Raw genomic sequence first — 13,819 nt, 5'->3', positions numbered from 1 at the left:
TGTCCCTAGTTGTGGCTCCCATCTCTCCCCCATCTTCCTAGCCCCAGGTGGGCATCAAAACAATGCATTTCTCCTCGTTTTATTTATTTATTTTTCTTGTCCATCAGTGACGTCCCCACTCTCAAATGGGGTTGGGGGGGGCTCACGGGGTCAATTCGGACTTCAGATGCGGCCAGGGAAGGGGCTGGGTCCCAGCCAAGCTCAACCTGGAGGTAGAGGAACCCCCAGAGAGACGGCGCTCTTTCCCCTAGCTGGACGAGCTAGCCGGGCTGGGGGCCGGGAAGTCGCTCGGAAAGCCAGGGGCTCCCCCACGACCCCCCCAACCCATCCGTGGGCACTCACGCACCCCGTTCCCCACCGTCCGGCCATAAGGATGGGGTTTCCCAGTGCGGGCCATGCCCCAGCCGGTACTGCCGCCCGCGGCTCCTCCGACCTCAGCCAGGTCCTTCCACTCCCCAGGGCACCTTCCAGGGAGGAGAGCCCCATTGGCACAGCAACTTCACTCCTCTACCTTGTGGACATCACATGCCCCCCACCCCCCAACCGGCCCAGGGCGGAGGAAGCCGGGATGCCCCAAAAGGGGCTCTTTTATGATCATCATCATCATCATTATTATTATTTAAGCCACGGCCAATGCTCATGGTAGTGGATGGCAGCCCTCCCCTATATCGACCTCCCCCAACCCGCACCCCCGGATCAAAGCGAAGCCCCCAGCCGAAGGGGAACGCGGCGGTCGGGACGCACGTACCGGGAGGCGCAGATCGGGCGAAGGTGGGCTCGGAGAGGGGATGCTCAGGGCTCGGCGGCTCGGACCATCGCGGCTCCCCCCCACGAGGCAGCTCGAGCTCGGGGAGCCCCGGGGGCGCAGGGCTTCGGAAGGAAGGGGCGAGCGGAGGCGGGGTGGTGGGTGGGTGGGGGGACAGTCGTGTCCCCGGCGCCGGCTGCGCTCCCGGGGTCCGCGGAGGCGCGCGCGGGTGGCGGAGCGCGGAGCGCGCGGAGGGGAGGCGCGCGGGGCCCGGCGTCACGGCGCAGGCAGGCCGGGAGGGCGGGCGGGGAGGTGGAGACAGCTGCTTGACGGTCCCTCCAGCCCGACGCCGGGAGGGAGAGGCCTTGGGTGCCTGCCTCCAGCCCCGCCAGGCTCCGAGACACCCTCGCGCGCGGACGTCACGGCTCGGGGAGTGACGGAGGAGAGAGCGGAGCGGAGCGGCGGAGGGCCAGCCCCTCTGGCACGGAGGTGAACCCAGCCAGCCGGCGCACGGAAGGGTCCTGGCATCGAACCCTTTGAGGTCGCCCTAGGAGCCGCGCTGAGGCTGGGAGGGTGGGGGCTGGGGGGAGGAGGAGGAGGGGCAAGGGCAGGGTGGGGTGGGGTGGGGTGGGGTGGGGTGGGCGAGGGTCGCGCCGCGGTGGGGAGTGGGAAATTCTTGGCTCTGGGCAAGAGTTGGGCTGGAAAGCCCCGGTGGTGAGGAGGGTTGCCCTGAAGGGCTCTCTTCTAACTTGTTTGGACAGAGCTCCCTGTAATGATGAAGAGGAGAGTCACGGTTTTTCTCCCTTTTTTTTGTCTGTCTATTAAACTTTCTCTTGGTGGATTTGAAAGTTTTCAAAGCATGGGTCGGACGCACAAAAGCATTCCCTAAATAAGGGTTTTTTTTTTTTTTTTGGAAGGTGGGTGTGTGCCCCACGCTGGTCATCCCAGCACTCAAGAGGCCAAGGCAGGGAGACAGCAGCTAGGTTCAGGCCAGTTTGGGCTACATAGTGAGTTCCAGGCCAGCCTGGTTACCCAAGGGACACTCTGAGAGTAAGAAGGGAGGGAGGAGGCTCTGGAAAGTGTGTGAGACTGGGTGTGGACGTGGATCCAGAGACCAGCACTGGACCCTGTTTCCGTCCTTGGAAACCGCAGTCCTTCCCCGGCCTCACTTTCCTCTTCTGTTGATACCAAACGACTCGGCAAAGTGCGTAGTTGGAATGCTGAAAATAGAGCTGGTCCACAGAATACATCCACTCCTCCTCCCCAGCTGGGATCCGGTCACTTTGTGAGGGCATCAGACTCCATAGGCTCAATCCTCGACCAGCAGGTGTGATGCCAAGAGTCAGTGGCGGCTAATGAACCAGACACGCCCACCTGCAGTGAAGGGATGATGTTGCCGGGACAAAACACCCGACCAACAGCAGCTGATGGGGGGAATGTTTTCATTTTGGCTCACAGTGTGGAGGGGAAGCTCCATGAAGGCAGGGGAAAGCATGGTATGAATAGAGGTCAGACAAAACCTTTGCAACAGCAGGTGGAAAACAACAGCCGGAGAATGAGCTGAGCCCTGGCAAGGGGGAGCTGCTATAAAACCCCTTGGTCCGCCCCCCCCAAGGACACACCTCCTCCAGCAAGGCTCCACCTCCCAAGTTGCCACCAGCTGGGGACGAAGCATATAGAACACATGAGTTTATGGGGGACATCTGACCCAAACCACCACAGATGACATCCTCTGGCCTGGAATGTAAGTGGCCGCGTCCACCATGCCACCTAAGGAGTCAACGCAACTAGAGACCACCACTGACCACGGAGAGCGCCCGAGAGCGGGCACCAGTGCCGCCCTGTCCTAGACCGCGAGTGACGGCTTGGACAGCTCCAGGGCAGGACGGCTCTTCAGAACGGCCGAATTTCCGGCAACCCACCTTCTCTGCCCTCCTTCCAGCAGAAACCCTTAGTTAACACTTTCCATGTAGACATTCCTCCTAAGAATGTCTGCTGATCACATGACATGACATCCCAGTCTGCTTAGAGGGTTCTCACATATCTCATGATGGGTGTTCTGGTGAGTACGCAGGTCTCGGGTGTGGGAGGTGTAGTTAATTGACCCGAGACAGTCCTCACAACACTGAATACACGGCTCATTGACCATCTTCTCCTCTCCTGGGCCCTATAGCAGACACATTACACTCATTGTGTCACTGGTCACGGCTATAATCTTTCAGGGTTTTTTTTTTTTTTTTTTTTTTTGAGGCAGGGTCTCACTCTAGTCCAGGCTGACCTGGTACTCACTCTATAGCCCCAGCCTAGCCTTGAACTCCTGGCATTGCTCCTATCTCAGCCTCCCAAGTGCTGGGACTAAAGGCATGCACCACCATGCCCATCTACCTTGAGTATTATCATGTTACAGATGGCTGAACCAAGGTTAAAGGTGAGATCTGGAGAGAGGTTCAGTGGGTACAAGTGCTTGCTGTATAATCATGAGGAGCTGACATTGGATTCCAGGCACCCATGGGAATGCCACAGGGGAGTGGTGGCGTCCCTGTAATCCGAGTCCTTGGGAGGTGACAAGGGGATGCCCAGTGCAAGCTGGCTCGGTCACTAGCCTGAATCAGCGAGTTCTGAGAGACTGTCTCAGTCCATTAGGTGGAGAGTGATTGAGTGATTGAAGAAGACCCCTGATGTTGATCTCTGGTCTCCACACACATATGCATGCATACACACACGTATGTGCAAAATAAAGAGTTCAGCATAACTTGTCCAGAATGGCACAGTTTAATCAACTTTCGACACCCCCTCCAAAAATAACTAGGTTTGGGTCCTTGTGATAAGGACTGTGATGACTCATTTGTCATCATGTCACCCATCTTTCAGAGGACTCAGCTGGGCTGGGCTGGGATTCTTGCCCCACAGCAACTGTGAGATAACTGTGTGATGCTTTACACGGCCGTAATTGATGATTCATTTCGCACAGCAAAACACTGGCCCTGAAAAGCATAAACCAGTAGCTAGGGAGATGGCTCAGCGGTTAAAGGTGTTTGCTTGCAAAATCTGTTGGCAAAGGTTCAATTCCCAAGCCACCTACATAAGCCAGATGTGTGTATGTATGTGTGTGTGTGTGTGTGTGTGTGTAAGTGTGCCAGGGCCTCTTGCCTCTGCAAATACACACACACACACACACACACACACACACATATAAATGAAAAAAGAAATATAAACCACACTGTGGTCACTCTGCTGCTTCAAACTCTGACTGGTTCCCCATGTGGAGCCCAGAATAACCCCCAAAGTCCACGGCAGTCACCACCAGGTGCTGCTGAAGAACCCTCCCTTCCCAGGCCTTCAGCCTCCGGGCCGCCCTCGCCCCCAAGCTCTGGTTGCGGGGGCGTCTGTGCACTTCCTCTTCCCAGGAGTTGGCTGGCTTCTGGGCCGCCTTCTTCCAGGTAAGCCCCCCACCCAGCTCCGTGCCCTCCAAAGCACCAGCTGTACGTTGTCGTGACTCCCTGGGCTTCTTAACTTGTTTCCTGCCTCTCTGTCACTAGACCTTGACCTCGTAGGGCAGGGACCGCTTATATTCTCTGTCCCCATCAGAGGACAGGAGTACCACAGCTGTCTATTGGGCCAAAGGTGGACAAATCCCTGCTCTGAAGCAGCCACTGACCCTCTCACTTCCCTCATCAGCCGTGCCCATCTCCAACTGCAGAGCCTTTGCCCTAATCCAAACAGCCACACCTCTATCCACATCCTTCCTTAAATTGCTTCTTTTAAAAAAAAATCAGGGCTGGAGGGATGGCTTAGCAGTTAAGGTATTTGCCTGCAAAGCCAAAATACCCAGGTTCGATTCCCCAGAACCCATGTCAGCCAGATGCATACGGGGGGGGGGGGGGGTGGCACACGCGTCTAGAGTTCATTTGCAGTGGCTGGAGGCCCTGGCGAGCCCATTCATTCTCTCTCTTTTCCCCTCTTTCTTTGTCAAATAAATAAATAAATAAAAATAAAATATTAAAACACATTTATTTGAGAGACAGGAAGACAGAGAGTGAGTATGGCATGCCAGGACCTCCTGCCACTGCAAATGAACTCCGGATGCATGTGCCACCTTGTGCACCTGGCCTTACGTGTCGACTGGGGAATCGAATCTGGGCCATCAGGCCTTGCAAGCAAGTTCCCTTAACCACCGAGCCATCTCTCCAGCCCTTCAGTTGCGTCTTGACTGATGTTTTGTCACAGCATCAAGGAAAGTAACTGACACGTCCCCAGAGTTCAGTTACTAGAGCATTCGGACACCCTGCAGCATCCTTTACTGTCACCCGGGGATACAGGGAAACACACAACCTGTCAGGCAGTGGGGGGAGGGAAGACTGCGGGAGGCCCCCAGGGGAAGGTTGCTCTGTCTTGACGACACGGACGAACGGTTCTTTCCAAAGAATATGGTTGAACGCCACTCCATGCCACTCCTAACTGCGCACATTCTTACATACAAACGGCAGCTATTATTTTAACAGGTCATTGAGGGCAACTCCGCGCCAGGTTCTGGGATAAGCACACAGGCCCAGAGGCAAGCCCGGCAGTCATGTGACCTGGGTTGAGGCACAGAAGCCAAGCTGTCATGTGACCTGCTCTAGGGAGGCTAGTGATGAAGTCAGTTACAAATAAGTGAGATGTGTGCTGGGACATAGGAAGGCCTACACTTAGGGCCAGTGACTATTTTTGGTGCCCTGACACAGTGTGTTGGAATGACCCTCAGCTGCACTGACAGGGGCCCTTTTCCACAGAGGAGCTGGATCCCATTCTCCACTCTTCTCTTTCCTTCCTTCCTTCCTCCCTTCCTTCCTTCCTTCCTTCCTTCCTTCCTTCCTTCCTTCCTTCCTTCCTCTCTTCCTTCCTTCCTCCCTCCCTTCCTTCCTTCCTTCCTTCCTTCCTTCCTTCCTTCCTTCCTTCCTTCCTTCCTTCCTTCCTTCCTTCCTTCCTCTCTTCCTTCCTTCCTCCCTCCCTCCCTTCCTCTCTTCCTTCCTTCGTCCCTCCCTCCCTCCCTCCCTCCCTCCCTTCCTTCGTTCCTTCCTTCCTTTCTTTTTCGATGTAGAGTCTCTCTCTAGCCCAGGCTGACCTGGATGGAATTTTCACCATGCAGTCTCAGAGTGGCCTCGAACTCACAGCGATCCTCCTACCTCTGCCTCCCGAGTGCTAGGATTAAAGGCGTGCGCCACCACGCCCGGCTTCCATTCTCCACTCTTGAGCATTTTTTTTTTGACATGAAAATTTATCTATTTTTAGTATCTCAGCTTTTTATAACCAGTCATGTGATAGTGGTTATGTAATGCTATTTCTTAAAGCCATGTTCTGTAACAAATGATAAAATAATTGGACTGGAAATTTACATCTCAATATATATAATTATATTCCTTTAAGATAAAATGTAACTTAACAGCCATCAAATTACTTTCTTTCTTTCTCTTTTTTTTAGCCAGTGTTTGAAGAGAGAACAGAATTGGTAGGCTCTACTTGATTGTTCTATTAATTCTTTTTTTGTTTTATTTGAGAGAGAGAGAGAATTGACATGCCTGGGCCTCAGCCACTGCAATTGAACTCCAGACGTTTTCACCACCTAGTGGTCATTGAGACATTGCACTTGCCTTACCTTTGTGCATCTTATGTGGGATCTGGAGAGAGATCAAACATGGGTCCTCAGGCTTTGCAGGCAAGCGCCTTAACTGCTAAGCCATCTCTCCAGCCCTGCCCTATCAATCCTAATAAATACCCAATTCATCAGAAGAAAGTAGGAAAGTGCCCAAACGTAGCCTCTTTGATATCCTGAGTAAGAACTTCAGATATGTAATTCAGAACTCCGCACATGCCGGGGGTGGGGGGGAACCTCTGCCATCACAAGGTGAGGCTGGTGCTGTGCTCAGAAGGTCTCAGGGTTGGCAGCAGCTACTGAGCTGACCTGTGGCAGTTCCTTTCACTGCTGGGACAAAAATGCTTGGCCAGAAACAGCTTATGGAAGGAAAGGGTTTATTTCAAGCTTATAGTTTTGAGGGAAGAATGGCTGGGAAGTCATGGCAGGAACGGACAGCCAGGCATCATCGCATCTTCACATGAGCAGGGAGGAAGTAGCCAGAGGTAACAGAGTGCTGAGAGAGAGAGAGAGAGACTGGGCTGTGACACCCCAAGGCCCCCCACCACTGGGGATGCACTTCCTCCAGCAAGGCTCCACAAGCTTCCCAAATAGCGCCACCAACTGGCGATTAACTGTTCAAACACTCGAGGCTATGGGCGACATTTAATATTCAAGCCACCACAGGACCTGTTTATATTTCTATTTGCCCCTTGTGTCTATGATGCAAGTAAGCAAGAGTCTACTAGTGGAACCAACCTGGGGAGGTGAGCAAAGGTGTTCAAGATGGCCATACTTCATAACCAGTAGCACCCTGGTTAAGAAGTTCCTTCTCAGGCTGGAGAGATGGCTTAGCGGTTAAGCGCTTGCCTGTGAAGCCTAAGGACCCCGGTTCGAGGCTCAGTTCCCCAGGTCCCACGTTAGCCAGATGCACAAGGGGGCGCACGCGTCTGGAGTTTGTTTGCAGAGGCTGAAAGCCCTCGCGCGCCCATTCTCTCTCTCTCCCTCTATCTGTCTTTCTCTCTCAAGTAAATAAATAAAAATTAAAAAAAAAAGAAGTTCCTTCTCTAATCAATAAGACCTCTCTCTTTAACTTTTTGAAATATTTATTTAAGAGAGAGGGAGAGAGAGAGAGAGAGAGAGAGAGAGAGAGAGGGAGAGAGGCAGATAGAAAGAGAGAATGGGCGAGCAAGGCCTCCAGCCACTGCAAATTAACTCCAGACGTGTGTGCCCCCTTGTGCATCTGGCTTACATGGATCCTGAGGAATCAAACTGAGGTCCTTAAGCTTCACAGGCAAATGTCTTAGCTGCTAAACCATTTCCCCAGCCCAAGACCTTTCTTAGACACACATGGCCACTCCCGTGCATAGCCACAACATAGCCTGGAATTCTGGTTTGACATTCTTTTTTTAAAAAATAATTAATTAATTTGTGAGGGAGAGAGAGAGGCAGGTAGAGAGATAGAGAAGAAGAGAGAGAGAGATTGAGAGAGAGAGAGAGAGAGAGAGAGAGAGAGAAAGAGAGAGGGAGAGAGAGGGAGGGAGGGAGGGAGAGAATGGGGATGCCAGGGCCTCCAGCCACTGCAAACAAACTCCAGATGCATGCACTACTTTGTGTATCTAGCTTTATGTGGGTACTGGGGAATTGAACCTAGGTCATTAGGCTTTGCAGGCAAGTACCTTAATGGCTGAGCCGTCTCTCCATCCCTGTTCAGAGAGTCTTGAATGCCTTTGGTACACTGTAACTTCCTTTCCTCTACTTCCCTCATGTTTATTCATCTCTTTTGACCTATCTTCCTCTTTGTTCATTTTCAATTTTCTAATTCATGAAGTGCATAAGAATCATTCCAGCAAGGAGTCTAGGGTGCAGATTAACAAAATCAATTAATATTTTATTTATTTATTTGTGTGTGTGTGTGTGTGTGTGTGTGTGTGAGAGAGAGAGAGAGAGAGAGAGAGAGAGAGGTTGGGGGGAATATGGATGGGTGCGTCAGGGACTTCAGCCACTGAAGATGAAACTCCAGGCACATGTGACACGTTATGCATCTGGCTTACGTGAGTCCTGGAGAATCAAACCTGGGTCCTTTGGTTTTGCAGGCAAGCACCTTAACCACTAAGCCATCTCTCCAGCTCTATGGTGCAGATTTTCAAAGCTCAGTATGGTGGCGCACACATGTAACCCCAGCACTGAGGAGGCTAAAGCAGGAGGATTACCATGAATTTGAGGCTAGCCCGGGTTACATAGAGAATTTGAGGCCACCCTGGGCTATAGTGGCACTCAATATCAGCCCTCCCTTCCCCATAAAGACAACCAGGTATGGCGGCTTATGCCTGTAATCCCAAAACTTGGAAGGCTGAGGCAAGTGGATTACCATGAGTTCAAGGCCAGCCTGGGCTACGCAGTGAGCTTAGTACAACATTGACCATACAGTGAGACCCTGTCTCAAAAAAAACCCAAAATAACAATAACAACAACAAAATCCTACAAATTGCCATAAATACAAAGATTTTTTTTTTCAGGATACTTTCCCCCAGTCACGTGTCACAGGATGCCTCCGGCATAGTTACCTCAGAGCCAGCTTCTGGGGGTGCCGCAGCCCGCTGAGGTATCTAGCCCCCCACTTCTAGAGTGCAGTTCTAGAAGCCCTCCAGCTGTGACCCCGCCACTCTGCCACCCACACACGCGGGGGACAGCCTGGGAGGAGCCCCAGTCTTAGAGTTCAGAAGGTCTGGGTCCATTTCGGTGTCACCAGGGAGAAGAGGGCAACTGTCACCCCTGTGGACCTCTGAGTCCTCCTCTGTCACGTGAAGTGCAAGCTCGCCTGCACACACATGTGCACACACATAACACACACACACATATATGGGCACGCATACCAACGAACATACATAAACAAACAAAAATTACTGACTATTGAAAGTCTTAAATTCTGTCTAGCCTAACTCTGATAGTATTGCTTTTAAAATATTTTATTTATTTATTTGAGAGACAGAGAGGGAGGGAGAGAGAATGGGCACGCCAGGGCCTCCAGCTGCTGCAAATAGACTCCAGATGCGTGCACCACCTTGCACATCTGGCTTTACGTGGGTCCTGGGGGATCAAACCCAGGCCGTTAGCTTTGCAGGCAGGCGCCTTAACCACTGGGCCACCTCCCCAGCCCCTGCCAGCACTGCTTTCAGCTCCTGGACTCCTCCGTGTGTCCCCAGGAGTCCTTGTCACCCACCAGTATGTCTGAGGCTGAATCTGAGGAGACTGCTAAGGACTTTAAACCCCTCGGGACCAAGCTGGTGGATGGCGAGATGCCACTCCCCTACAGCCACCAGAATCAAGCGAGTGTGGGAGCTCCGGGAGGGTGCCGGGCGTCAGAGGCGAGGCCAGGTGCCAGGCAGGGAATAAGGTGAAAGGGGTTCCAAGGAAAATACTGTGAACGGCCTCTTAGATTAAAAGTAGAGGAACCAACTGGGACATATAAGAGACAGAATTTGACTGTCAGCCAGGCATTTAACCTAAGCTAATACTGTGTCCCCAGCCCCCACCCCAAAATACCGTGACTGGATTTTGAAGGCATACAAATAACCAGTTAATCCAGTTCCTCGAGGCTTTTCAGGGTAAGGCTGGCTCTAAGAGATTAGGGACCAAAGTAACTTCTGAATGACCTTCTCTGAGGAGTTTGTATCTGAGACCAGTTAAAACTAAATTCATTACTTTAAAAAGAAAATACCTCTTTAAATCTTTTCTCTAATCACTTAAAAATATTTCTCATTCGGGTAGCATCTTGATTTTAATTTGACTTATTTCCTCTTTCTACTCTAGGCCAGTGGTATATCCGCTCCATGTAATCCTGTCTATAATTTCTTTCTGTCTCCTCCTCTGTGCCTCTGCCCCCCCCCCCCACTTGATCTTTCTAGTCTGTAAACTTGAGATCAGGAACCTCATGTGTGGTTTCCAGAGGACATACAGTCCCGGCAGCCCCTATCTGTCACTGGTGGTTAACTACCACGGTCATCTCCAGGGATTAGTGTGGAGTGTAATTCACACCTGGAGCTGAAGTCTCCTGGAAAGTGACCTCAGCTGTCACTACTAGTGAAGCACAGCTAGAGAGGCAGAGGACTCTCAAGACAGCTTAACACGTGATGGTGGTGGTGGTGGTGGTGGGGTCCATTAGGGAAAGACCAAGGAGGAGACTGAGCCTCCATTCCGTCCACTCAGCCGGTCTCTGGCTCTTGGCTCTGATTCCTCTTGGAGGCCTGGATTCTTAACTACCCTAGCTAGCTCCAGGGACTAACAGTGCCTCTTTCCTTCCTAAACCACTTGTACAGCCCACACCTCCCCCAGCTGACACGCGCTTCATACACAACCTGGATGCTGGTTACAAGATCCACCCCGAGGGAGGGCTCTGCCATGGCTTTGCAGAGTCGAGGGTGGCACTCTACCCCGGTCTGCATCTCTCACCGCCCGTCCCCACCCCGCCCCGCAAAGCTTTCTTTGGTAGCAACAGGGCAAGGCTCTGGCTCGGTTTCCCCTCTTCCCTTCCCTGCTTTCATACGCGCTTCCCTCCCCTGCGCTCCGGATAGGAGCTGTGACAACTGGTCAGGGCTCTGTCGTCCTCCATAATTAGCCAGGCAGGCCAGGGCGCTGAAATATCAGTGGGAATGACAGCGCTTTCCCACCTAATAAATTATTCACGCCACCAAAGTGCAATGAGCTGTCACATTCAAGGCGGGTCATTCGCGCCAAGGCTGTTTGCTGGAGGTGAAAATTTCACAGCGATGGTAACAAATCCAAGCGCTTTGGCTTAAGCAAATCTCTAATGAAATTGGCTTCTGCAAGCAATCCCGTGTTAAGTATCGTTTATTGAATCCCAGCTAGTTTTTCATGAGCGGTTGCAGGGCGAGGCCCCACCAGCTGTCTGCTGGCTGTGCTTCAGCCTCTCTCGTTGACCCCTCCCTGGAGAGCCTCAAGAGGCCACTTGAGCAAGATAAATAAATGTGGACACCTGCTCTCACTCTCCCCCCTGCCCGACCAAGCTAATTCGGAATAAGGGTCAGCCCACATGTCCTAAATGGCCAACCTCTCAGCCCAGGGCGCCGCGTTTGTGGAGGAACCCAAGTTCAGCAGTTCCAGGCTGGGCGCCCTTGCGGTTCGGATCCGGTTCACAGACATTCCGACCTCTTCCCCGCTCAATACGCCGGGCCGTCTTGTCGGCACTAGACACATTATTCAACTCAAGTGTCCAGTAGGGGAAAAATATTGGCTTGGCTGTCTCAGCGTTTGGGAGAGTTCCTGGTATGCGAACGTGTTTTTATTCACTGTTGTTTTGAGGACACAATGGACTGCCTTGGAAGGGGCTTGTAGCTCAGTGGTGGAGAGGGTTTCTATCGGCTGTTAGCTGGTTATTTCACTGGGGTCCAAACTGGCACCGTGGCTTTTGTTCTTTATGCCTATTCCTTTCCCTTCCTTTCTTTTATTTATTTATATTTGTTATTATTATTAATAATAATATTATTTTTTTTAAGGCAGGATCTCACTCTAGTCCAGACTGACTTGGGACTCTATAGCTCCAGGCTGCTCTCGAACTCATGGTAATCTTCTGACCTCAGGCCTCGCAAGTGCTGGGATTATAGGCATGTGCCACCATGCCCAGTTTATGTGGTGCTTCAGATGGAACCCAGGGCCTCCTGCATGCCAGACAAATGCTCTACCAACTGAGCTATATCCCCAGCCCTTGTCTCTGTTTCCCAGGCAACAGCCAGAGTGACCCTTTTATAAGTCAAATCAGGTAATTTTGCTCAGCATTGGCCAACGACTCCATGTCTCACACACCAGAGACTCAGGGCGTCCTAGTGGCCTATATAAGGCTTTGTGCGGAGGGCTGGAACCTCCTGGACGCCTCGGGATCTCACTCTCTACCCTCTCTGCCTTGCTTCCCCTGTGCTATAGCCACAGGGGCCTCTTTGCTATTCCTGGAACGTCCCCTCTCAGACAGCCAGGGTCGGATTTGACCTCCTGCGAGCCTCTGGCTCTTGTCAAAGCCCCCCAGGCCCCCATGCCTCATCCTCACCCTGCACCTCATTTGTCAGTGACACTCATCTCCCCAACGCATTTGCATTTCTGCGTCTCTCTTCAAACGCCCCTGTCCCAGCTCCGCAGAACCCTGTGACTTAACCAAGGCTAGGACCTTAATGTTATTGCTGCCTCCCAGGAACCAGGACAGAAATAAACCCAGCATATGGCAGACTTCCAGTAGACATTCTTTCAGCAAATGGAAAAACACATTGTATCTGGAAACAGCCCCTACGCTCCGGAGGGTCCCATCTTCTGCTGCTCTCTGGCCGAGTCCCAGGAAGTGCTCATCTCAAAGCTCCGATGCAGCGTCTCAAAACAATTCACCACCAGGCAGCAATCCATAGAAAGAACCCTAGTCTTTAACCTGTCACATGCTGTCAGTGTTACCACCCTGGCGGATGTGTGTAAACATTACATCCTGTGTCTCCCTCAGTAGACGCTTGGGCTGTCTGCACCCTTTGATCACTGTGAACAACACTCTCTCGAGTACAGTGAGCGCACGTCAAGACGCTGCCTCCGGTTCCTCTGGGCGTGCGTCCAGACGTGGAGCTCCGAGATCATCCTCCACATTAGTGTTTGTGGGAACTGTCATGCTGTTTTCCACAGCAGTGACATCACTTTTCGTTCCTGCTGATTTATGGTCCCACCCAAAGTGCACGCGAGCGTCCTCGCTCTTTTTTAAATTTCTTTTTGTTTTTATTTATTTATTTATTTGAGAGTGACGGATAGACATACAGAGAAAGAGGTGGAGAGAGAGAGAGACAGAATGAGAATGGGTGCATCAGGGCTTCCAGCCACTGTAAATGGACTCCAGATGCATGCACCACTTTGTGCATCTGGCTTTTGTGGGTCCTGGGGATCCTAGCCTCGAACCATGGTCCTTAGGCTTCACAGGCAAGTGCTTAACAGCTAAGCTATCTCTCCAGCCCCTCACTCTTCTTTTTAAATTGAAACTTATTTAAACTTTATTTGAGAGAGAGAGAGAGAGAACAAATGAACTCCACATGTGTGTGCCCCCTTGTGTGCTTATGCAGGTCCTGGGAAGTCATACCTAGGTCCTTTGCCTTTGCCGGCAAATGCCTTAACCGCTAAGCCATCCCCGCAGCCCTGTCCTCGCTCTTTTTTTGATGGCAAGACTTTCTCCTCCCCTCCAGCAAGTGAGAACTGTTCAGAGATGCCAGTAGAAGGAAGGCTTCCTGCTGCTTGTACGGCTTAGCAACCCGAAGCCAGTACCCCACTACACAAGTGCATGCGGTGTGTGACGACGAATTTTGCCACGCCTGCTTGCAAGAGGTGTCCTCACGCTCAAATTAACGGGCAGACACACGTGGGTTTGCCTTACAGACACGGGACAGTGGGCAAGAGCCAGCCCTGTTTGGATGCTCAGGACTGTTGTA

General features: G+C 52.0%; 1 protein-coding gene across 4 annotated transcripts in view; it reads right to left on the bottom strand.

Annotated features, from left to right (window-relative positions):
- Ripor2 (RHO family interacting cell polarization regulator 2) overlaps positions 1-13,819 on the bottom strand; it is a 222,421-nt gene that overhangs the window by 107,321 nt on the left and 101,281 nt on the right. The window contains exon 1 of one of the 4 annotated variants that reach the window (XM_045132932.1): positions 749-895. The exons of the other annotated variants lie outside the window; for them this stretch is intronic. The gene's annotated coding sequence lies outside the window, so the exon portion shown is untranslated. Of the gene's footprint in view, positions 1-748; positions 896-13,819 lie in introns of those variants that run through there. 4 annotated transcript variants of the gene reach the window in all.

This window comes from Jaculus jaculus, chromosome 13, assembly GCF_020740685.1.
Source record: "Jaculus jaculus isolate mJacJac1 chromosome 13, mJacJac1.mat.Y.cur, whole genome shotgun sequence".
NCBI lineage: Eukaryota > Metazoa > Chordata > Mammalia > Rodentia > Dipodidae > Jaculus > Jaculus jaculus.
Note: the sequence above shows the minus strand (reverse complement) of the source record. Positions and strands in the feature narration are given on the sequence as shown.